General features: G+C 43.8%; 1 long non-coding RNA gene across 1 annotated transcript in view; it reads left to right on the top strand.

The window, feature by feature from the left end:
• LOC130358678 (uncharacterized) overlaps positions 1 to 24,306 on the top strand; it is a 42,890-nt gene that overhangs the window by 3,597 nt on the left and 14,987 nt on the right. The gene's annotated exons all lie outside the window — the stretch shown is intronic.

Below are 24,306 nucleotides of genomic sequence, written 5' to 3'. Positions count from 1 at the left end.
TGAGTCAGAGCCAAAGGTTAACCCCGTGTGGCCTGTAACCTCATTGAGTTATCACTCTCCCTCCTGCACCTCACACATGCTGTACAGCTGCTGCACGTGGGAAGGCAAGAACCACAGCATTCAGAGAGCTATGTTCTGTTATGGCCAGCATCTTGTATACAAACCTCTGTCATACAGGAACATTCTAGAATACTTCCAAAGACTTAGCAGAATAACTTAGTCTGGCGTTACGTTTAAGGGTGTTCTGCATATATACACCTTAGGACATTAGGGATATTTTGGTAGCACCTGTATTAGAAATTGTGAGCACTACACTACTGTCAGATATACCGGATTTGTGAAAAGCCTCTTTAGAGGAATATATGACGATTGTCACATAAAACGTCTGCTCATCTGTTCTTTAAAATAGTAACCTTTACCACCATGAGAGGTACAATTCTGATCTCACCAGAGTGGGTGGCAATAAAGACCGATTTACCATGCTACTATAAATCACTCACAAATGCAATTTTACTAGGGAGTTCTTAAGTGAAACGTAAGATGATCGACTGGAGGTTCCTAAAATGCAATCGGTTTATTTAAAAAATAAATAAATCATATTATATTTTATCAATAAAAGTTTCAGCAATGTAGACAACTTATATTTATACCCATAGATGTAAATGAGAAAATTATATATCAATTGAATATCAACTGAATTGAATAACAAGACACTGGAACCCTGGATTTCCTTCATATGAATGAATACAGACATGTTGGGGTCAGGTGTATTTTAAGCAAATGTTCTTATTAAACTACATTACATTGCATTACATACATTATATGTCAGTGGTCCAAAGTTTTTAATCACTAAGAAATGTAATTCTTTTTAAAGAACTGATACCAAGACCAAGCAAATAACCCTGATATCTGTAATAGGCCTATTTAATATTTTATTATCTATATAGTGTATAAATGGAAAGATATATAGTACACTGACTTTTTTGAAGTTACATTGTGGGTCCAGAAATAGTCAAAATTATGCAGCTTTCGGGTCTGTTTGGTTTATAAAATTAAGGTTATTTCATACACCATACTGGCAAGAAATCTAACATTTTATACACAAATGTGCAGGGGGGCATGGGGTCTTGTGTAGGGTGGGCATGGGGTCTTGTGCAGGGGGGCATGAGATGTTGTGCAGGGGGGCATGAGATGTTGTGCAGGGGGGAATGTTTTTTTTTTTTTGATGCGGCCCACACAAACTTAAACCTTGTTTTTTTGGGGCTCATATTAGCCTTTGAGTTTGAAATACTTGTCCTATGATAACATATTACATTTGTTAGAACAAAAAGTGTTATCTTTCAATAGGAATCAAATTTAACCCCTTCCTGACACATGGCATTGTCAGCCACTGAGGAAGGGGTTAGAACACACCTGTCCATACCCCGAAACACGTTTGACATTTTATCTGCATGTTTTTATTTTTTCTATATTGAGCACTATTCACCTAAAGCTGCAAAGGACTTGCTTTTTGTCCTATAACCATGTTCTGGACTGTTATCCATTTTACTACATAGGATTGCCATCTTTACTGGAGCCAGGATCTACTGCAGTTGATTCACATTGTACGCCACATTGCATGCATTTGGAGACATCAGTGATCTGCAATATCAACGTTCTGAAATCTCCGCAACTTTGTTATTCCAATACTCTCACCTCACTATAACGCTTCCATCAGCGTTCTACCACACAGCGATTCACTATATCAGCGCTCTACTATACCATCGCTTCACTATACCAGCTGGGGATCAATAAACTGACCCGTGACGTCAGAAGCCAACTCTGCCAAGACTCACAGTTCATGCTCTTGCCGAGCGCTAGATCAGGGAGACCAGATGTGGTCCACACTGAGGCTCGATTGGGGTCTTTCGTATTCTTTGTGTGGAGCCACTGCAGTGAACCCAACAACAAAGAGCGGAGGTGACGACTGGGACCTGCATGCTACAAGCGATATAACGTGCAATTAACCAAGATCTGCACATTAAATTGGTGAGCAGTGGATTAACCACACTATATGTGATTATTATTACTCAGTGATTGATCGCCCCAGGTTATACCTCACCAAGAACTGGTTATCTAATTGTCTTCACAGCAATCCATTTACATTTTTCAGCATTTTTTATTACGACTGTATTTATTACACCACATATTTGAGATCTGCATAATCTTAAGACTTTATTTTTTGGGACTTTTTATTTGAGTGTTTTTACTTTGCAAGATTTCTTCTTCTTTATTATTGTAATATTGGGTATTTGTACATCACAAGGGCTCTGTGATTGCCTATATGTGACCTATTTTTAATGAATTATTAAATTTCCAATTTTTATCAAATATCCATTGTACCTCCATTTTTGGTTCAGGTATTAGAGGACTGGGATTCAGTTTTTTTCTATATATTCCACTGTTTTACCACACCTGTGGGTACAGGTCTACCCAATTAACCTCATACAATTTTTGTTGTTGAGCTGTCCACCCATTTTGATATTACATTTAAAAAGTGGTTGTATAATGCCAATGGTCAATCAACATGGAGTTTATGATGCTCACTGGGAATGATACAACAGTGCAGCTTCTCCTCATCATACAGTACTTCCTTCTCCGTATTTTCTATAATGGTTTATGTTAATGATAAAACTTTAGCCCTTTTTATTCTTCCCTTTTTCTAATGTAAAGAAACTATATCTTAATCATCACATGTGAGCTACAGTCCCACCAATGCTGCTTGTTACTTCACATGTACTCCAAGCTATGTTGCTATGTATTTATATAACTACTAGAGATGAGTGAATCGAATTTGACAAATCCAAATTCGTTACGAATTTCACAAAATATTCGATTCACAACAAATACAAATATCGCCGAGATTCTATCGCGCGAATCGCTTAATTCAACTCCATTTAGTGCGGTCCAGGCTCCAGGGCATCTAAAATGGTGGATCCACATGTGAGGACATGGGGCAAGGAAACATGGGAAGGCGGGAACAAGGGTAGGCGGGATGACCCAGAATCACATGCAGGATGCAGCTTATCAGCAGCCAGTCACCCCTGTGATGTCACAGCCCTATATAATCAGCAGCCATATTGCGGCCAGTCTCTTCATCCTTGCACTGCAGAGAGATAGATTGGGACAGACAGGCCTGTGTGTTACACAGAAAATATTTTTCCAGCAGCAACTGGACAGAGAGCAGTTTGTTTGTCACAGAAAAGCATTCTTACTGCAGCGATGCACCTCCCAGTCACTGTCTACAGCAAACTATTATAGAGAGAATCAGAGAGTAGTGTGTTGCACAGAAGAACAGCAGCGATTCAGCTCAAGCTCAAATCCTGCCTAGAAGCACTGATAGGGAAGGGAGTGAGATTTTCTCAATTTTGGCTGTAGTACACAGCTGCTGTTTTGCACAAAAACTTTTTTAAGCGTATTGTAGCACATTTTTCTGCCCTCATAAGTGCATACCACATACGTACATCTAAGTGTTGCACCATTGTTTTCCTGATAAAGTCTCAAGGGCCTAGATACTGTGAAAGGACAGCCAAAAGTACTCACCGGCTGGTGTTGTACACAAAAACTTTTTTAAGTATACTGTAGTGCATTTTTCTGCCCTCATAAGTGCATACTACATACGCACATCTAAGTGTTGTACCATTTTGTTCCTGATAAAGTCTTAAGGGCCTAGATACTGTGAAATGATAGCCAAAAGTACTCACCAGCTTGTGTTGTACACAAAAACTTTTTAAGCATACTGTAGCGCATTTTTCTGCCCTCATAAGTGCATACCACATACGTACATCTAAGTGTTGTACCATTTTGTTCCTGATAAAGTCTTAAGGGCCTAGATACTGTGAAAGGACAGCCAAAAGTACTCACCGACTGGTGTTGTACACATACTTTTTCAAGTGTACTGTAGCGCATTTTCCTGCCCTCATAAGTGCATACCACATACGTACATACTGTTTTAAGCGTGCTGAAACGTATTGTACTCCCCTCATATACGCACTAAGTATGTCAGGCAGAGAAGTGCCAGGACATGCACAGAGGAGTGGCAGAGGCCTAAATTCATCAGGCGCAGGCAGAGGTCACAGCAGACTAGGGGTGAGTGGCAGCAAGAGTCGCAGCGAGAGGCCTGATCTCCCGGTATCAGCTACAGTCGTGTCTCGACCAGCAACCCATCTGCTGTCATCGATTGGTTAACACGGTCATCCATTTCATCACAAGTGACATCTGATACAGTCGGTGGGTTCCTCAGACACAACCCTCAGTTGGCATGGCCTTAGAGCAGTCCCTGTCCTCCCATTGCATCTATCCTATGCTGTTCCCTCCCCTACAGAAGTATCTTATGCTGTGGGTTCAGCTCCACTATTCATTGAGGGCGATCTAATAGAGGACAGTCAGCAGCTACTGCCCAGCCAAGAAGTGGAGGAGACATCCGCCGCTTCCTCCACTTGGCGGGCATGTAGGGATGAGGAGAGTGACATGAGAGGTGGTGTTGCCAGCATTCAGGGTCCTGAAGCAGACACTGTTGAGGAACCTGAGGAGGACATCAGAGCGGGTGTTTAGTGTGCCGGGGGGCCATAGTCACCCAATGTAGAACTCGTCTGTCCATGAAAAATATGGAGAGACTGACCTTTGTGAAGATGAATCAGCCATGGATCAGCCAGGATTACCACCCACCAATGCCTGATGCATCAGAGTAGATTGACTATGGTGCCACACCAACACTCCACAAATATGGATAGTGCCAAACAGATTTAAGGTACTACCAGTTTGTCACCGGGTACTGGTATTGCCACCCACTGCACCACTCTGTCACCGGGTCACTTTCAGGACTCCTGATGCTGCTGCTGCCACTTCCAGGCTGTCTCATTCTGCCACCATATGTTCTCCACATGCTGCCGCCACCTCCAGGCTGTGCCTTTCAGCTACTATATGGTCTCCTCATGCTGCCGCAACCTCCAGGCTGTGTCATTCAGCCACTATATGTTCTCCTTATGCTGCTGCCAACTCCAGGCTGTGTCATTCAGCCACTATATCGTTTACTCATGCTGCTGGGCACTAGCCACCATAAATCTTCAATTTAAATTTGAAAATTCATCTTTTAACCTTAGGGATTGTGAAGCCCTATTGTCCCCTCATGCTGCCACCAGCTCCGGGCTGTGACATTCTGTCACTATATGGTTTACTCATGCTGCTGGGCCTGGGACATTACCTAAGATATTTTATGGTAGCACTAGCTACCATAAATCTTCAATTTAAATTTGAAAATTAATTGTTTAATCTTAGGGATTGTGAGGCCCTATGGTCTCCTCATTCTGCTGCCATCTCCAGGCTGTGTCATTCAGCCACTATATGGTCTCCTCTTGCTGCTGCCAATTCCAGGCTGTGTCATTCTGCCAGATTGTGGTCTCCTCATGCTGCTGCCACCTCTAGGCTCTGTCATTGTGCCACCATGTGACTCCTTGTTAGATTGGGTTTTGTGGTCACACAGTATTAGTTCAAAGTAAACGCTGGGACATTAAACTTGGGAATCTAATATAAATCTTAAATTGAAAAAAATCGATGTAATCTTTTCAAGACTGAGGCCCCATTGTTGTTGACATCATATTACCTGTGGAATTATCGCAAGATTCCAATGAAACAGCTTGGAGCGATAACAATGAACCATAACTGATTAAATGAAACAGTCACACTTTCACAGTCGGGGGGGAGCGCAGAGAGGCAGGGGCTGGAACGGGTGGTATTTCGCCTGGCGGAGGACCACCAGCTCGATGCTCACCAGAATGGGTAATCAAAAAAAAAAAAAAAATTACAGAAAAAATCTGCCAATTTTAGACGCTCTATGACAGTGATTCTAATAGTGATGCCTGTAATCTGCATGTCATACTGAATAACAGTATTATTTCACTAACACAGCACACTCCCTATGCATGTTAGGACAAGGCAAAGTGTTCTACACCCCTATTGAGCCTCTCTTTTAGGCCAGAAATAGTCATTTTTAATAGCGATTCGCCGCAAATTAAATTTGGACCGAACCAAATTTTTTCGGAAATTCGCTCATCTCTAATAACTACTGCAAAAACATGTCAACTCATCTAATTACTCTACATTATATTATTTCATTAGATACTATTCTAGCTATTTTTAAAGATAGGTTTACTCCGCCATATTTTAATATCCTGTACTGTAACCAACTCAAACAATGGCATTGATGCTATGCTACTAAGCTACGCTCAATATTCTTCTACATTTTTTGTGTTTACTGAACTTTATATGCTATTATCTTACCCTGTAATCATGCCAATTTTTACTTATATATTTCTTTTGTTTTATATCATTGTCAGGAATGCCCCATACCATCAGCTTATGGTTGTGACCTTTATTTCTAAAATCTCCTTCCAGATTATGTTACTAAAAAGTTTGTTGCCTCTTGTGTATGTGTAAAAGTTTTTCTAAATGTCCAAGCTAGATTTAACTACACTTTTACATCTTTTAGTTCAGCCCTATGTGCACTATTGGTTTAAGCAGTTAGGGTATCCAATTTAAAAAAACAAAAGAAAGCTAAATTGTTATACACATTCTCCAACTAGCCAGTGTTGGTGCCCTGCAGAGTGTTAACCTCTTAAGGATCAGGCCAATTATAATTTTTGCATTTTTGTTTTTAAAAGCCATAACTCTTTTATTTTACACTCACAGACCAATACGAGGGCTTGTTTTGTATGCAACCAATTGTATAGTGTGTAATTACATCTTTTATTTTACCATAAAATGTGTGGCGCAACCTAAAGAAAAATATTATTTGTGGCGGGAAATTGTAAACCACAATTTTGCAAATTTTGCAAGGGTTTGTTTTTATGCAGTATACTTTACAGTATAAATGACATGTTCTTTTTATTCGGTGGGTCAATATGATGAAACTGATACCCCTGTTTACATGTTTTTCTATTAAATATATTTCTATGCCTTAAAATAAGGCAAACTTTTTAAAACAAAATAGGTATGTTTAAAATTGCGCTATTCTAATCACCTATAGCATTTATATTTACTTTATGTATATGGGGGCTGTATGAGGGCTATTTCTTGCACTGTGATCTGGTAATTTTATTGGTACCACTTTTGCATGTATATTAGATTTTTTTTTTTTTGGGGGGGGATGTGATGTGACCAAACAGAAGAAATTTTTGACTTTGGGTTCAAATGATTTTTATTGACATTTTTCAGAATGATTACAAAAAGAAAGTTTGGCCAACTTAACACAACGTCCAAAATAAAAAGAAAAGATAATACAGAAGGACATATTAATATTGCATATGCCTTCAAGAGAGTATCACTCGGTGAGGTTATAACATAAAACTGTATAATTGTATTATATCAACCAGATATTGTATAAGCTGGGAGAGTCAATACATTTTCAGGGATATAACAATGAATTAAGTTATGATAATTAATGGTAAAATCATACGGTATTGTATAGTCATACCTGATCACATTAGCAATGAATGCTATCACTCGTTCATTTCTGCACTATAGCAAATATGTTAATGTATTTTTTTTAACATCGTTTAACACTTTTTATTGCTAATACTGATAATAGGCATAGCACTGATCAGTGTAATCGGCGATCTACTTCTATGGTCTGCCAGAAAGCAGACCATAGAAGAAAATTGTCAGAGCAGCATAGGAGCAGTTGAGAAGACCTCAAACACGTTTAAGGTGCATTCGCACCTGGCGTATTTTTCTGCGTATTTGCTGCTGCATATTTTATTTCCCATTGAAGTCAATGGGTTAGAAAATATGCAGCAGCAAATATGCAGCAAATACACAGCAAAATAAGCCAGGTGGGATCGTACCCGTAAGGAGTTTTTCAACTGGTATAGGGCAATTGACATCTGCTATTAAGGGTTTTTTGCCTTTCTTTGGATTAACACAGTAGGGTTATAGGTTGAACTTAATAGACTCAAGTTCACAGTTCTTTCAATACTTAAGCAGAAGAAGAGTAATGTAGTCAGACAGGCAGATAATTCTTGTAATGGTAAAAGATCACAAATTCAGGACAGGCGTCAGGCAGAGAGACGTGGTCAGGGAACTAGTTGAGTCATAAACTGGGTAGCCAGAACAGTAGAACACCTTAACACTTAAATGTATCCTTGAAGGGGTACTCCTTTGGAAAACATTTTTTTTTTTTTTAAATCAACTGGTGCCAGAAAGTTAAACAGATTTGTAAATTACTTCTATTTAAAAATCTCAATCCTTCCAGTACTTATCAGCTGTTGTATGCGACAGAGTCAGTTCTTTTCTTTTTGAATTATTATTTTTTTTTTTCTGACCACAGTGCTTTCTGCTGACACCTCTGTCCATGTCAGGAACTATCCAGAGCAGGAGCAAAACCCCATAGCAAACTTCTCCTGCTCTGGACAGTTCCTGACATGGACGGAGGTGTCACCAGAGAGCACTGTGGTCAGACAGAAAAGAAGTTCAAAAAGAAAATAACTTCCTCTGTAGTATATAGCAGCAGAATAGAAATAGAAGTAATTTACAAATCTGCTTAACTTTCTGGCACCAATTGAAAGAAAAAAAAATTCCAACGGAGAACACCTTTAAATGACTTTCGTCAAAAGGAAATTGGATGAGATAAAATAACTTCTGCATGCATTGGCCCTATAAGAGGATGGCAGCCAACTTGCACATATGCTATGCAGCACTAGAAGTTCCAGCAGAGGGAGAGCAGTGGTGGGTAGGACACCATGCATGATGGTCGGAGGCAGAAAAGGTTGTGGCAGTGAGTAGTTGTGGACAGCAGAACACAACTAGATCAAAACAAAATAAGTTGAAATTTCTTTTTTACATATGAAAAAAGGTGACATTTTTAGCACTGTATTTTCTTTAAAACAAGTATTTGCCATATACACATTCTGAAGATGTTGCGATGCTTTTTGGATATATATCGATGCATCACTTTTATTAGTTTTTCACTCGCAGTGAATGGAATCCACTTGTCATAGTGAATGTACAAGCATTGCTCCTAATGTGGAAATTGTTGAAGTGTCCTTGTAATTTCAGGGAGGTGACAGACCCAAGAGTCCCGTTCACCCCCCCCCCCCTTAGTTAAGGGCTGCAATTCTCAGCATTGTGCGTGTGAAAGTTTCATTGTTCTGGGGCTGGAGCCTCAGATAATTAGCTCAATTAGTCACAATAGGAGTGTAATAAATACCGGCTTAGTGACTTCCATCCCGTTCTGACATCCAAGATTAATGCAGGATGGACGGGCGCACCTGAAAAGCGTGATAGACAATTCATTACTTTGCCTGAGCGACACACAGTCTCGCCGTGACGCTCCACATTAACCCCCCAGGAGGCAGCTTTGTCTACTGTAGCCACTAGCCAGAAGCCCCTCACCAGCAGGGCTGGGATATTTGGCTGCTTTAGCAGTGTCAGGGATTAGAGGGAAATGTATAGGGGGGGTGGGTGTTGCCCTGGAGTTGCTGCCATGATGAGTAAGAATGTGTCCAGAGGTGATTAAGGAAAACCAAGATAGTAACAGGGTGGGAAGGGTACAGAAGAGAACATGGGTGTCTGTTAACCTCACAAAATCAGAAGGAATTGATTAAACCACTGGTTTGGGAAATAAGAAAAGGAACAGTAATAAAACTCCCATCAACTCTGATAAGCTCCATTGCACTGGAGGATTAACCCAAAACTATTCAGACCCATTACATTGGGAGATGACCCCCTGGGATTCCCTCCCAATCCATTTGTGCCCACACATTCCCATCCGTTTTAGGATTTAAACTCCTCCGAAGAGACTTAATTTTCAATGCTTTTACTCACTACACACACTTACTCTGTTGTCATTGTGTCTCATGTGCACACTGGGATTCACTCATTAGGGGCCTTTGTTCTATATACCAGGCCTGTGAAATGGCATCGCACTGCCAGCTGTCAGAAAAGGTGTGCAGGGTGTATTATTTATACCATACATCTGCTCATATGAGAATACAAATAATGAACAGATGTAAGGTAATCATTTTACTATTTATTAGGAAACATATTTATTACATTGTAGAGTATTCCTAAAACTAGATATTTAAAGATACCTCAAGGTGTATACAGTTTTCTTGTTTACCTCCATGAGCAACATCTTAGGTTCACAAGGGCAAGTGATATTTTTAAATTTACATTTAAACTATTTACATAGTTTATGTTGTATTTTCAGTAAACCTGTACATGTAGGCCCACTTTTGATAAACAATCTGGTGATGTAAAATATTGGCTGGCCCATGAATCTACCCTCTGTGGCAACCTTAGGGCACTTCGAGGCACGTGGTGTCTCCTTATTGGTCATTTACAACAATGTTCCACTCAAACAACCATGAAACCTTGAGTTAAAGTTGACAGCAGGTGACTGGTTATTCAATTCACCAGTTGTAATGGGCTTCCCGATACTCGTAATTGCTTGTGTCAAAGGGATGTTTCTTATCCATAAGTTTATGTAAGCTAATACACAAATTCATTGTATCTATTCATTCATATAAATAAATGAGTTGGCCTTAGAAATAAATAAAAAAATGAAAACATTTACTTAAAATACATTTTACTTAATTGATTAAAATTAGACGGGGAGACTGTGAGCACATAACTTCTTTTGAACTGTATTTTATGGCTTGATAAATATTCATTTTTTTCAAACTTTTTCAGACTTTTGAGACTTTTATGGGCCATTTCTATAGCTGTTTTAGGGGAAATATTTGAAGAAATTTTTGGAATGTAATCTGAGCCTTTTTAGACCCAGGCTTTATTAATCTGGAATGCAATCTCAGATTTTTTAAGTACATCCCAAATTATGTCCTTATTTTGGAACGCAAATGGACAAAAATGCCTAGTTTAATTTATGAAAAATGTATCTTATGGCCATAGCGAGTGCAGCCATGAATTAAACAAAAATGTTTTCCCATTAGATTCTATATAATCCAATGGGAAATATGTGGCCATTTTTTGGGGCTGTAAAACAGTCCAAAATACAATCCAACTGGTAATAGTTATTTTTGTGGGCTCAAATTACTGTGTGGGAAGATAATGTGCGAAACAATATAAATGTATTTAATTTCGACAATTTTGGCGATTTGCTGTTCGAAAAGCATTCTTATAATAACAAAGGCCTTATAAATCATGTTAAGCTAAGTACAAGAACTTGCTTAGAATTGTAAAGTTAACATTTAAACACTAAGTATTAAGATATACCATAAGATATATACCATAAGGACTGTATCTCCTATAAGGCAAGTTTCGGGTAGGCCAGTTAAACTCTGACCACTGTGCCCCCTTGCAGCAGCTTCTACACAAGAGCAGAGAGTCCGGCTGTGAACTGGGGTGCCTGCTCCTGTACTTAAATTACACCAATAGCTTAACATGCTACATGATGTACATATAGAAGCAGGGCCCCCTGTACTTGACAGCATAGCCTTATGTTACCGGCCACATGATGAATTGACGTCAGGCTGGAGAAGTCCTTTACTGCTCCAAGTGACAGAGTGGAGGTAATCAGAACCATGGCTCAGTGTGGGAGCTGAGGGAAAATAAATAAGATTATTTTTTTTTGGGGGGGGGGGACCTACTGAGGGAGGTAAGATTACCAACCTACCTAAATAAATACATACTGGGGGCTTTTGGCTGAAAGAAGGGGAGAATTACCTACCTGCAGAGGACAGATACTATCATATCCAGTTTAAAGAAGTGTTACAAACCGCTATATACACTACAGAGTAGTATGGGACCCAGCAGAGCTTCAGGTGGTGACCAAAAAGGTTACCAATGTCCCCAAGATGTATGACAAAACAAAAACAAAATATTGGTGAAGTAATCATTGGAAAAAACAAAGCTATATAGGGGGTCATTTCCTGTGCCATTATCTTAGTATTTATTAGTACCATATTGCCATTGATCAGTATTTTGTGATTGCTTTTTATTGCATTTTATGTGCAATGTTATATGAAAAAAAAAAAAAACACAATTCTAGCAATTGGTACTTTTTTCACATTTATGCCATTCACAATTCTGCCTGATAGTACTCCTCTGTGCTCTCTCCTGTCCGATAGTCCTCCTCTGTGCTCTCTCCTGTCTAATAGTACTCCTATGTGCTCTCTCCTGTCTGATAGCACTTCTCTGTGCTAACTCCTGTCTGATAACACTCCTCTGTGCTCTCTCCTGTCTGATAGCACTCCTCTGTGCTCTCTCCTGTCTGATCGCACTCCTCTGTAATCTCTCCTGTCTCATAGTACTCCTCTGTGCTCTCCCCTGCCTGATAGCACTCCTCTGTGCTAACTCCTGTCTGATAACACTCCTCTGTGCTATCTTCTGTCTGATAGGACTCCTTTGTGCTCTCTCCTGTCTGATAGCACTCCTCTGTGCTCTCTTCTGTCTGATAGGACTCCTTTGTGCTCTCTCCTGTCTGATATCACTCCTCTGTGCTCTCTCCTGTCTGATAGCACTCCTTTGTGCTCTCTCCTGCCTGATAGCACTCCTCTGTGCTCTCTCCTGTCTGATCGGACTCCTCTGTGCTTTCTCCTGTATGATAGGACTCCCCTGTGCTGTCTCCTGTCTGATAGGACTCCTCTGTGCTCTCTCCTGTCTGATAGCACTCCTCGGTTCTCTCTCCTGTCTGATAGGACTCCTCTGTGCTCTCTCCTGTTTGATAGGACTCATTTGTGCTCTCTCCTGTCTGATAGGACTCCTCTGTGCTCCCTCCTGTCTGATAGGACTCTCTGTGGTCTCTCCTGTCTGATAGGAGACTCCTTTGTGCTCTCTCCTGTCTGATAGTAGTCCTCTTTGCTCTCTCCTGTCTGATAGCACTCCTCTGTGCTCTCTCTGTCTGATTGCACTCCTCTGTGCTCTCTCCTGCCTGATAGGACTACTCTGTGTTCCCTTCTGTCTTATAGTGCTCCTCTGTGCTCACTCCTGTCTGATAGCACGCCTATGTGCTCTCTCCTGTCTGATAGCACTCCTCTGTGCTCTCTCTTGTCTGATAGGACTCCTCTGTGCTCTTTCCTGTCTGATAGCACTCCTCTGTGCTTTCTCCTGCCTGATAGGACTACTCTGTTCTCTCTCCTGTCTGATAGGACTCCTTTGCGCTCCCTCCTGTTTGATAGTACTCCTTTGTGCTCTCTCCTGTCTGATCGGACTCCTCTGTGCTCTCTCCTGTCTGATAGCACTCCTTTGTGCTCTCTCCTGTCTGATAGCACTCCTCTGTGCTCTCTCCTGTCTGATCGCACTCCTCTGTAATCTCCACTGTCTCATAGTACTCCTCTGTGCTCTCCCCTGTCTGATAGCACTCCTCTGTGCTAACTCCTGTCTGATAACACTCCTCTATGCTCTCTTCTGTCTGATAGGACTCCTTTGTGCTCTCTCCTGTCTGATAGCACTCCTCTGTGCTCTCTCCTGTCTGATAGTACTCCTCTGTGCTCTCTCCTGTCTGATAGCACTCCTTTGTGCTCTCTACTGCCTGATAGCACTCCTTTGTGCTCTCTACTGCCTGATAGCACTCCTCTGTGCTCTCTCCTGTCTGATCGTATTCCTCTGTGCTTTCTCCTGTCTGATAGCACTCCTCTGTGCTCTCCCCTGCCTGACAGCACTCCTCTGTGCTCTCTCCTATCTGATAGCACTCCTCGGTGCTCTCTCCTGTCTGATAGGACTCCTCTGTGCTCTCTCCTGTTTGATAGGACTCCTTTGTGCTCTCTCCTGTCTGATAGGACTACTCTGTGCTCTCTCCTGTCTGACAGGATTCCTCTGTGCTCTCTCCTGTCTTAAAGCACTCCTCTGTGGTCTCTCCTGTATGATAGGACTGCTCTGTGCTCTCTTCTGTCTGGCATGACTCATCTGTGCTCTCTCCTGCCTGAGAGCACTCCTCTGTGCTCTCTCCTGTCTGATTGCACTCCTCTGTGCTCTCTGCTGTCTGATGGGTTTCTCTGTGCTCTCTCCTGTCTGATAGGAGTCATCTGTGCTCTCTCCTGTCTGATAGCACTACTCTGTGCTCTCGCTGTCTGATAGCACTCCGCTGAGCTCTCTCCTGCCTGATAGGACTCCTCTGTGCTCCCTCCTGTCTGATAGTACTCCTCTGTGCTGTCTCCTGTCTGATAGCACTCCTCTGTGCTCTCTTTTGTCCGATTGGACTCCTCTGTGCTCTCTCCTGTCTGATAGCACTCCTCTGTGCTCTCTCCTGCCTGATAGGACTACTCTGTGCTCTCTCCTGTCTGATAGGACTCCTTTGTGCTCCCTCCTGTCTGATAGTACTCCTTTGTGCTCTCTCCTGTCTGAAAGCACTCCTCTGTGTTATCTCCTGTCTGATAGCACTCCTTTGTGCTCTCTCCTGCCTGATAGCACTCCTCTGTGCTCTCTCCTGTCTGATCGGACTCCTCTATGCTTTCACCTGTATGATAGGACTCACCTGTTCTCTCTCTTGTCTGATAGTACTCCTCTGTGCTGTCTCCTGTCTGATAGCACTCCTCTGTGCTCTCTTTTGTCCGATTGGACTCCTCTGTGCTCTCTCCTGTCTGATAGCACTCCTCTGTGCTCTCTCCTGCCTGATAGGACTACTCTGTGCTCTCTCCTGTCTGATGGGACTCCTTTGTGCTCCCTCCTGTCTGATAGTACTCCTTTGTGCTCTCTCCTGTCTGATAGCACTCCTCTGTGTTATCTCCTGTCTGATAGCACTCCTCTGTGCTCTCTCCTATCTGATAGCACTCCTATGTGCTCTCTCCTGTCTGATAGAACTCCTCTATGGTCTTGTCTATCTTATACTACTCCTCTGTTCTCTCTCCTGTCTGATAATACTCCTCTGTGCTCTCTACTGTCTGATAATACTCCTCTGTGCTCTCTACTGTCTGATAGGACTGCTCTGTGCTCTCTTCTGTCTGGCAGGACTCATCTGTGCTCTCTCCTGCCTGATAGCACTCCTCTGTGCTCTCTCCTGTCTGATAGCACTCCTTTGTGCTCTCTACTGCCTGATAGCACTCCTCTGTGCTCTCTCCTGTCTGATCGGACTCCTCTGTGCTTTCTCCTGTCTGATAGCACTCATCTGTGCTCTCCCCTGCCAGACAGCACTCCTCTGTGCTCTCTCCTGTCTGATAGGACTCCTCGGTGCTCTCTCCTGTCTGATAGGACTCCTCTGTGCTCTCTCCTGTTTGATAGGACTCCTTTCTGCTCTCTCCTGTCTGATAGGACTCCTCTGTGCTCTCTCCTGTCTGACAGGACTCCTCTGTGGTCTCTCCTGTATGATAGGACTGCTCTGTGCTCTCTTCTGTCTGGCAGGACTCATCTGTGCTCTCTCCTGCCTGATAGCACTCCTCTGTGCTCTCTCCTGTCTGATTGCACTCCTCTGTGCTCTCTCCTGTCTGATGGGACTCTCTGTGCTCTCTCCTGTCTGATAGGAGACTCCTCTGTGCTCTCTCCTGTCTGATAGGACTCTCTGTGCTCTCTCCTGTCTGATAGGAGACTCCTCTGTGCTCTCTCCTGTCTGATAGGAGTCCTCTGTGCTCTCTCCTGTCTGATAGCACTACTCTGTGCTCTCTCTGTCTGATAGCACTCCTCTGAGCTCTCTCCTGCCTGATAGGACTCCTCTGTGCTCCCTCCTGTCTGATAGTACTCCTCTGTGCTGTCTCCTGTCTGATAGCACTCCTCTGTGCTCTATTTTGTCCGATTGGACTCCTCTGTGCTTTCTCCTGTCTGATAGCACTCCTCTGTGCTCTCTCCTGCCTGATAGGACTACTCTGTGCTCTCTCCTGTCTGATAGCACTCCTCTGTGTTATCTCCTGTCTGATAGCACTCCTCTGTGCTCTCTCCTATCTGATAGCACTCCTTTGTGCTCTCTCCTGTCTGATAGAACTCCTCTATGGTCTCGTCTATCTTATACTACTCTTCTGTTCTCTCTCCTGTTGGAAAGGATTCCTCTGTGCTCTCTCCTGTCTGATAATACTCGTCTGTGCTCTCTACTGTCTGATAGGACTGCTCTGTGCTCTCTTCTGTCTGATAGCACTCCTCTGTGCTCTCTCCTGTCTGATAGCACTCCTTTGTGCTCTCTACTGCCTGATAGCACTCCTCTGTGCTCTCTCTTGTCTGATAGCACTCCTCTGTGCTCTCTCCTGTCTGATAGCACTCCTTTGTGCTCTCTACTGCCTGATAGCACTCCTCTGTGCTCTCTCCTGTCTGATCGGACTCCTCTGTGCTTTCTCCTGTCTTATAGCACTCCTCTGTGCTCTCCCCTGCCTGACAGCACTCCTATGTGCTCTCTCCTATCTGATAGCACTCCTCGGTGCTTTCTCCTGTCTGATAGGACTCCTCTGTGCTCTCTCCTGTCTGATAGCACTCCTCTGTGCTCTCTCCTGTCTGATAGGACTCCTCTGTGCTCTCTTCTGTCTGACAGGACTCATCTGTGCTCTCTCCTGTCTCATAGTACTCCTCTGTGCTCTCTCCTGTCTGATAGCACTCCTCTGTGCTCTCTCCTGTCTGATAGGACTCTCTGTGCTCTCTCCTGTCTGATAGGAGACTCATCTGTGCTCTCTCCTGTCTGATAGGAGCCCTCTGTGCTCCCTGCTGTTTGATAGCACTCATCTGTGCTCTCTCCTGTCTGATAGCACTCCTCTGTGCTCTCTCCTGCCTGTTAGGACTACTCTGTGCTCTATTCTGTCTGATAGTCCTCCTCCGTGCTCTCTCCTGTCTGATAGTACTCCTCTGTGCTCTCTCCTTTCAAATAGCACTCCTCTGTGCCCTCTCTTGTCTGATAGGACTCCTCTGTGCTCTCTTCTCTCTGATAGGACTCCTCTGTGCTCTCTCCTGTCTGATAGGGCTCTCTGTGCTCTCTCCTTTCTGATAGGAGACTCCTCTGTGCTCTTTCCTGTCTGATAGGAGTCCTCTGTGCTCTCTGCTGTCTGATAGCACTCCTCTGTGCTCTCTCCTGTCTGATAGCACTCCTCTGTGCTCTCTCTTGCCTGTTAGGAGTACTCTCTGCTCTCTCCTGTCTGACAGTCCTCCTCTGTGCTCTCTCCTGTCTGATAGTACTCATCTGTGCTCTCTCCTGTCTGATAGCACTTCTCTGTGCTCTCTCTTGTCTGATTGGACTCCTCTGTGCTCTCTTCTGTCTGATAGGACTCCTCTGTGCTCTCTCCTGTCTGTCAGTACTCCTCTGTGCTCTCTCCTGTCTGATAGCACTCCTCTGTGCTCTCTCCTGTCTGATAACACTCCTCTGTGCTCTCCCCTGTCTGATAGCACTCCTCTGTGCTCTCTCCTGTCTGATAGGACTCCTCTGTGCTTTCTCCTGTATGATAGGACTCCCCTGTGCTCTCTCCTGTCTGATAGCACTCCTCTGTGCTCTTTCCTATCTGATAGCACTCCTCGGTGCTCCCTACTGTCTGATAGGACTCCTCTGTGCTCTCTTCTGTCTGATAGGACTCCTCTGTGCTCTCTTTCCCGTCTGGCAGGACTCATCTGTGCTCTCTCCTGTCTGATAATACTTCTCTGTGCTCTCTCCTGTCTGATAGGACTCCTCTGGCTCTCTTCTGTCTGACAGGACTCATCTGTGCCCTCTCCTGTCTTATAGGACTCTATGTGCTCTCTCCCGTCTGATAGGAGACTCCTCTGTGCTCTCTCTTGTCTGATAGGACTCTATGTGCTCTCTCCTGTCTGATAGGAGACTCCTCTGTGCTCTCTCCTGTCTGATAGGAGTCCTCAGTGCTCTCTCTGTCTGATAGCACTCCTCTGTGCTCTCTCCTGTCTGATAGCAATACTCTGTGCTCTCTCCCGTCTGATAGGAGACTCCTCTGTGCTCTCTCTTGTCTGATAGGACTCTATGTGCTCTCTCCTGTCTGATAGGAGACTCCTCTGTGCTCTCTCCTGTCTGATAGGAGTCCTCAGTGCTCTCTCTGTCTGATAGCACTCCTCTGTGCTCTCTCCTGTCTGATAGCAATACTCTGTGCTCTCTCCTGTCTGATAGCACTCCTCTGTGCTCTCTCTTGTCCGATAGGACTCCTCTGTGCTCTCTCCTGTCTGATAGGACTATTCTGTGCTCTCTTCTGTCTGATGGGACTCCTTTGTGCTCCCTCCTGTCTGATAGTACTCCTTTGTGCTCTCTCCTGTCTGATAGCACTCCTCTCTGCTCTCTCCTGTCTGATAGCACTCCTTTGTGCTCTCTCCGGCCTGATAGCACTCCTCTGTGCTCTCTCCTGTCTGATCGGACTCCTCTGTGCTTTCTCCTGTATGATTGGACTCCCCTGTTTTCTCACCTGTTAGATAGTACTCCTCTGTGCTCTCCCCTGCCTGATAGCACTCCTCTGTGCTCCCTCCTGTCTGATAACACTCCTCTGTGATCTCTCCTGTCTGATAGGACTCCTTTGTGCTCTCTCATGTCTGATAGCACTCCTCTGTGTTCTCTCCTGTCTGATAGCACTCCTTTGTGCTCTCTCCTGCCTGATAGCACTTCTCTGTGCTCTCTCCTGTCTGTTCGGACTCCTCTGTGTCTCCTGTATGATAGGACTCCACTGTGCTCTCTTCTGTCTGATAGGACTCCTCTGTGCTCTCTCCTATCTGATAGCACTCCTCGGTGCTCTCTCCTGTCTGATAGGACTCCTCTGTGCTCTTTCATGTCGGATAGAACTCCTTTGTGCTCTTTCCTGTCTGATAGGACTCCTCTGTGCTCTCTCCTGTCTGAGAGGACTCATCTGTGCTCTCTCCTGTCTGATAGGACTCCTCTGTGCTTTCTCCTGTTTGACAGCACTCCTCAGTGCTCTCTCCTGTCTGAGAGGACTCCTCTGTGCTCTTTCCTGTCGGATAGGACTCCTTTGAGCTCTTTCCTGTCTGACAGGACTCTATGTGCTCTCTCCTGTCTGATAGGAGACTCCTCTGTGCTCTCTCCTGTCTGATAGGAGTCCTCTGTGCTCTCTCTGTCTGATAGCACTCCTCTGTGCTCTCTCCTGTCTGATAGCAATACTCTGTGCTCTCTCCTGTCTGATAGCACTCCTCTGTGCTCTCTCTTGTCCGATAGGACTCCTCTGTGCTTTCTCCTGTCTGATAGAATTACTCTGTGCTTTCTCCTGTATGATAGGACTCCTCTGTGCTCTCTCCTGTCTGATAGGACTCCTCTGTGCTTTCTCCTGTTTGACAGCACTCCTCAGTGCTCTCTCCTGTCTGAGAGGACTCCTCTGTGCTCTTTCGTGTCGGATAGGACTCCTTTGAGCTCTTTCCTGTCTGATAGGACTCCTCTGTGCTCTCTCCTGTCTGAGAGGACTCCTCTGTGCTCTCTCCTGTCTGACAGCACTCCTTTGTGCTCTCGCCTGTCTTATACTACTCATCTGTTCTCTCTCCTGTTGGATTAGGACTCCTCTGTGCTCTATCCTGTCTGATAATACTCCTCTGTGCTCTCTCCTGTCTGATAGGACTCCTCTGTGCTCTCTACTGTCTGACAGGACTCATCTTTGCTCTCTCCTGCCTTAAAGCATTCCTCTGAGCTCTCTCTTGTCCGATATTACTCCTCTGTGCTCTCTTCTGTCTGATAGCACTCCTCTGTGCTCTTTCCTGTCTGATAGAACTCCTTTGTGCTCCCTCCTGTCTTATAGTACTCCTCTGTGCTCTTTCCTGTCTGATAGAACTCTTCTGTGCTCTCTCCTGTCTGATAGTACTCCTTTGTGCTCTCTCCTGTCTGATAGCACTCCTCTGTGCTCTCTCCTGCCTGATAGCACTCCTCTGTGCTCTCTCCTGTCTGATAGGACTCCTCTGTGCTTTCTCCTGTTTGGCAGCACTCCTCAGTGCTCTCTCCTGTCTGAGAGGTCTCCTCTGTGCTCTCTCCTGTCTGACAGCACTCCTCTGTGCTCTCCCCTGTCTTATACTACTCATCTGTTCTCTCTCCTGTTGGATTAGGACTCCTCTGTGCTCTATCCTGTCTGATAATACTCCTCTGTGCTCTCTCCTGTCTGATAGGACTCCTCTGTGCTCTGTTCTGTCTGACAGGACTCATCTTTGCTCTCTCCTGCCTTAAAGCATTCCTCTTAGCTCTCTCCTGTCTGATAGCACTCCTCTGTGCTCTCTCCTGTCTGATAGGACTCTCTGTGCTCTTTCCTGTCTGATAGGACTCTCTGTGCTCTCTCCTGTCTGATAGCACTCCTCTGTGTTCTCTTCTGTCTGATAGCACTCCTCTGTGCTCTCTCCTGCCTGATAGGCCTACTCTGTGCTTTCTTCTGTCTGATAGCACTCCTCTGTGCTCTCTCCTGCCTGATAGGCCTACTCTGTGCTCTCTCCTGTCTGATAGTACTCCTCTGTGCTCTCTCCTGTCTGATAGTACTTCTCTGTGCTCTCTCCTGTCTGATAGAACTCTTCTGTGCTCTCTCCTGTCTGAGAGCACTCCTCTGTGCTCTCTCTTGTCCAATAGGACTCCTCTGTGCTCTCTCCTGTCTGACAGGACTCCTCTGTGCTCTCTCCTGCCTGATAGCACTCCTCTGTGCTCTCTCCTGTCTGATAGGACTCTCTGTGCTCTCTCCTGTCTGATAGGACTCTCTGTGCTCTCTCCTGTCTGATAGGAGACTCCTCTGTGCTCTCTCCTGTCTGTTAGGAGTCCTCTGTGCTCTCTCTTGTCTGATAGCACTCCTCTGTGCTCTCTTCTGTCTGATAGCACTCCTCTGTGCTCTCTTCTGTCTGATAGCACTCCTCTGTGCTCTCTCCTGCCTGATAGGCCTACTCTGTGCTCTCTCCTGTCTGATAGTACTCCTCTGTGCTCTCTCCTGTCTGATAGTACTTCTCTGTGCTCTCTCCTGTCTGATAGAACTCTTCTGTGCTCTCTCCTGTCTGAGAGCACTCCTCTGTGCTCTCTCTTGTCCAATAAGACTCCTCTGTGCTCTCTCCTGTCTGACAGGACTCCTCTGTGCTCTCTCCTGTCTGACAGTACTCCTCTGTGCTCTCGCCTGTCTTATACTTCTACTCTGTTCTCTCTCCTGTCCGATAGGACTCCTCTGTGCTCTCTCCTGTCTGACAATACTCTTCTGTGCTCTCTCCTGTCTGATAGGACTCCTCTGTGCTCTCTTCTGTCTGACAGGACTCATATGTACTCTCTCCTGTCTTATAGCACTCGTCTGTGCTCTCTCCTGTCTTATAGCACTCCTCTGTGCTCTGTCCTGTCTGATTGGACTCTCTGTGCTCCCTCCTGTCTGATAGGAGACTCCTCTGTGAACTCTCCTGTCTGATAGTAGTCCTCTGTGCTCTCTCCTTACTGAAAGCACTCCTCTGTGCTCTCTTCTGTCTGAGAGCACTCCTCTGTGCTCTCTCTTGTCCAATAGGATTCCTCTGTGCTCTCTCTTGTCTGATAGGACTCCTCTCTGCTCTCTCCTGTCTGACAGGACTCCTCTGTGCTCTCTCCTGTCTGACAGCACTCCTCTGTGCTCTCGCCTGTCTTATACTACAACTCTGTTCTCTCTCCTGTTGGATAGGACCCCTCTGTGCTCTCTCCTCTCTGATAATACTCTTCTGTGCTCTCTCCTGTCTGATAGGACTCCTCTGTGCTCTCTTCTGTCTGACAGGACTCATCTGTACTCTCTCCTGTCTTATAGCACTCCTCTGTGCTCTCTCCTGTCTGATAGCACTCCTCTGTGCTCTGTCCTGTCTGATAGGACACTCTGTGCTCTCTCCTTTCTGATAGGAGACTCTTCTGTGAACTCTGCTGTCTGATAGGAGTCTTCTGTGCTCTCTCCTTACTGATAGCACTCCTCTGTGCTCTCTCCTGCCTGATAGGACAAAACTGTGCTCTCTCCTGTCAGATAAGGCTCCTTTGTGCTCACTCCTGTCTGATAGTACTCCTCTATGCTCTTTCCTATCAAACACAGAGGAGTACTATCAGACAGGAGAAAGCACAGAGGAGTACTATCAGACAGGAGAGAGCACAGAGGAGTGCTAACACACCCTCACTTACTGGACTTTGTCCATGCCTGTGCTTCAGCCTGGACAAAGCCATGATTTTATACGCCATGATTTCTATAAAAAGGAAATAAAATTTTCTTATGAAGTATATTAGAAAGGTTAATGTTTTGCCATAATATACAACATATAAATGGTTTTTGTATCTGACGGTGACCATTTAATATTATTGAGATATTTTATATTTTTATAAACTCTGACCTTTGGTAAAATCCAGTGTGCACTCCTGATGAGCGGAGATGCATAAACTGTATGTAAACTCTCACTACGCCACGACATCTTGCTATACCATGACCATTTCACAGCTTGCATATCTTTTTACATTAGGAGTGTCTGTAAGGGCCTCATGTTCAGGTTTCGTTTAAGGCCTCACAAAGTCTACAGCCACGTCTGTGTGTATTGCTGGGATCACCACTATATGGGCACTGTATGATGGTTATATTGGTTTGTGTATACTGGTTTTTATTCAGTATCAGTATGGTACTAATATTATCGTGTCATTATGTGGTGGTATTGGTAGTTGTCATGGTATGACAGATGTCCCTTGTATAATGGTGTTATTGGTGATATTGGTCTCTGTATACTGGTGTTATAGGTGATATTGGTACATCATTCCTATGATGGTATTAGTAATGAGCAATATATCATCCTGTTATAGAGGTATAATTTTAAATGTCAACCCTTGAGAAAACTCTGCATGCACTGCATCACCACTTTCTTCCACTCTCACTTTCTACATTCAAGGAGGGTGTGAAAGGATCTAGCTAGGGCTCTGAGCATAAGATAATATTAATAGTATTCTGTATGCATTTACAAAATAAAGTCAGTAAGAGAATATATTTCCAGGGACAAAAATATGCGTAAACTCTAAACTAATACCTGGGGCTGCCATAAATAGCAGTGAATATCCCTACAGTGTAGAAATATTTCCATTTGTGGACACAATGCAGGGGATCATTTGGAGACTATGGAGACATAAATAAGTATACTAGAAGAGAGGAGGTGGGTGTTGAGGGTGACAGATGAGGCTGTAGTTGATTGTACAGTGTTTCAGAACTCTACATATCATTCACATAGAAGATCTGTCTTTGGATTGTGTTGGAGTCCCATGACATCATGTCCCTTGTACTTCCCAGCAGGCGATCAGTGCAGAGTACTCTGAAATGAGAGTTCTATTGAGCAGCTCTGTTAAATGTATTGGTTGGCACTCACTGGCCTCAGGTTAATGATATTACTGGGTTGCATATAAATAGGCGTAAAACACTTTAAAAAAATCATTGCAATAGCTCACCATGTGCGTGGTCATAGCTGATGGATAGTACTATGAATGGGCTATTACACACACACAGTGTTCCAGACCCGTAGTTAGAATTGAAATAGAAGAAATAGCAGTGAGTTTACAGCTAGCAATACTCAATTACTTTTCTGTATGAGATATTTTCATTTTTATAAACTTAAACTTGTATTGTGTTATACCTGTTCATTTAATATGGGTGAAATAAAGATCTGCAGCAGGAAAAGTTCTGTAAATTTAAGGAACATGTGTAGTGAACCAATGGTTGTCCTTCTGCTGCATCATGGTTTTCTTAAATTGATTATTACATTCATTACAGAACATGGAAGACAGTGTTTCTGCATTACCAGGGTTCTGGTGTTATGTATGTAACTAAGGGCAATATCTGCATATGGCGTGTGTATTTAACATGAGTGGTACATTCTTTCTTACTGTGTGCACTTCAGTTTGATGCTGCAGATCTGATGCTGATGCAGATTAGCTTGATTTAACAGCATTAAATCCTCAGACTTTGCGTGAATGTGCACTTATATGTTAAGTAATTGCATATACAGTTGTTCCTTATTTTAATATTGGTTTGCTTCTGCAAATATAAAGTAACAAACACACACACATATATATATATATATATATATATATATATATACAGTGAATATATATATATATATATATATATACACAGTACAGACCAAAAGTTTGGACACACCTTCTCATTCAAAGAGTTTTCTTTATTTTCATGACTTTGAAAATTGTAGATTCACACTGAATGCATCAAAACTATGAATTAACACATGTAGAATTATAGACATAACAAAAAAGGGTGAAACAACTGAAAATATGTCATATTCTAGGTGGAAAGGGTCACCAAGTGCAGTCACAAAAACCATCAAGAGCTACAAAGAAACTTGCTCACATGCGGACCGACCCAGGAAAGGAAGACCAAGAGTCACCTCTGCTGCGGAGGATAAGTTCATCCGAGTCACCAGCCTCAGAAATCGCAGGTTAACAGCAGCTCAGATTAGAGACCAGGTCAATGCCACACA

This window comes from Hyla sarda, chromosome 2, assembly GCF_029499605.1.
Source record: "Hyla sarda isolate aHylSar1 chromosome 2, aHylSar1.hap1, whole genome shotgun sequence".
Classification (NCBI taxonomy): domain Eukaryota; kingdom Metazoa; phylum Chordata; class Amphibia; order Anura; family Hylidae; genus Hyla; species Hyla sarda.
The sequence above is the reverse complement of the archived record's forward strand: the minus strand, read 5'-3'. Positions and strand labels throughout refer to the sequence as shown.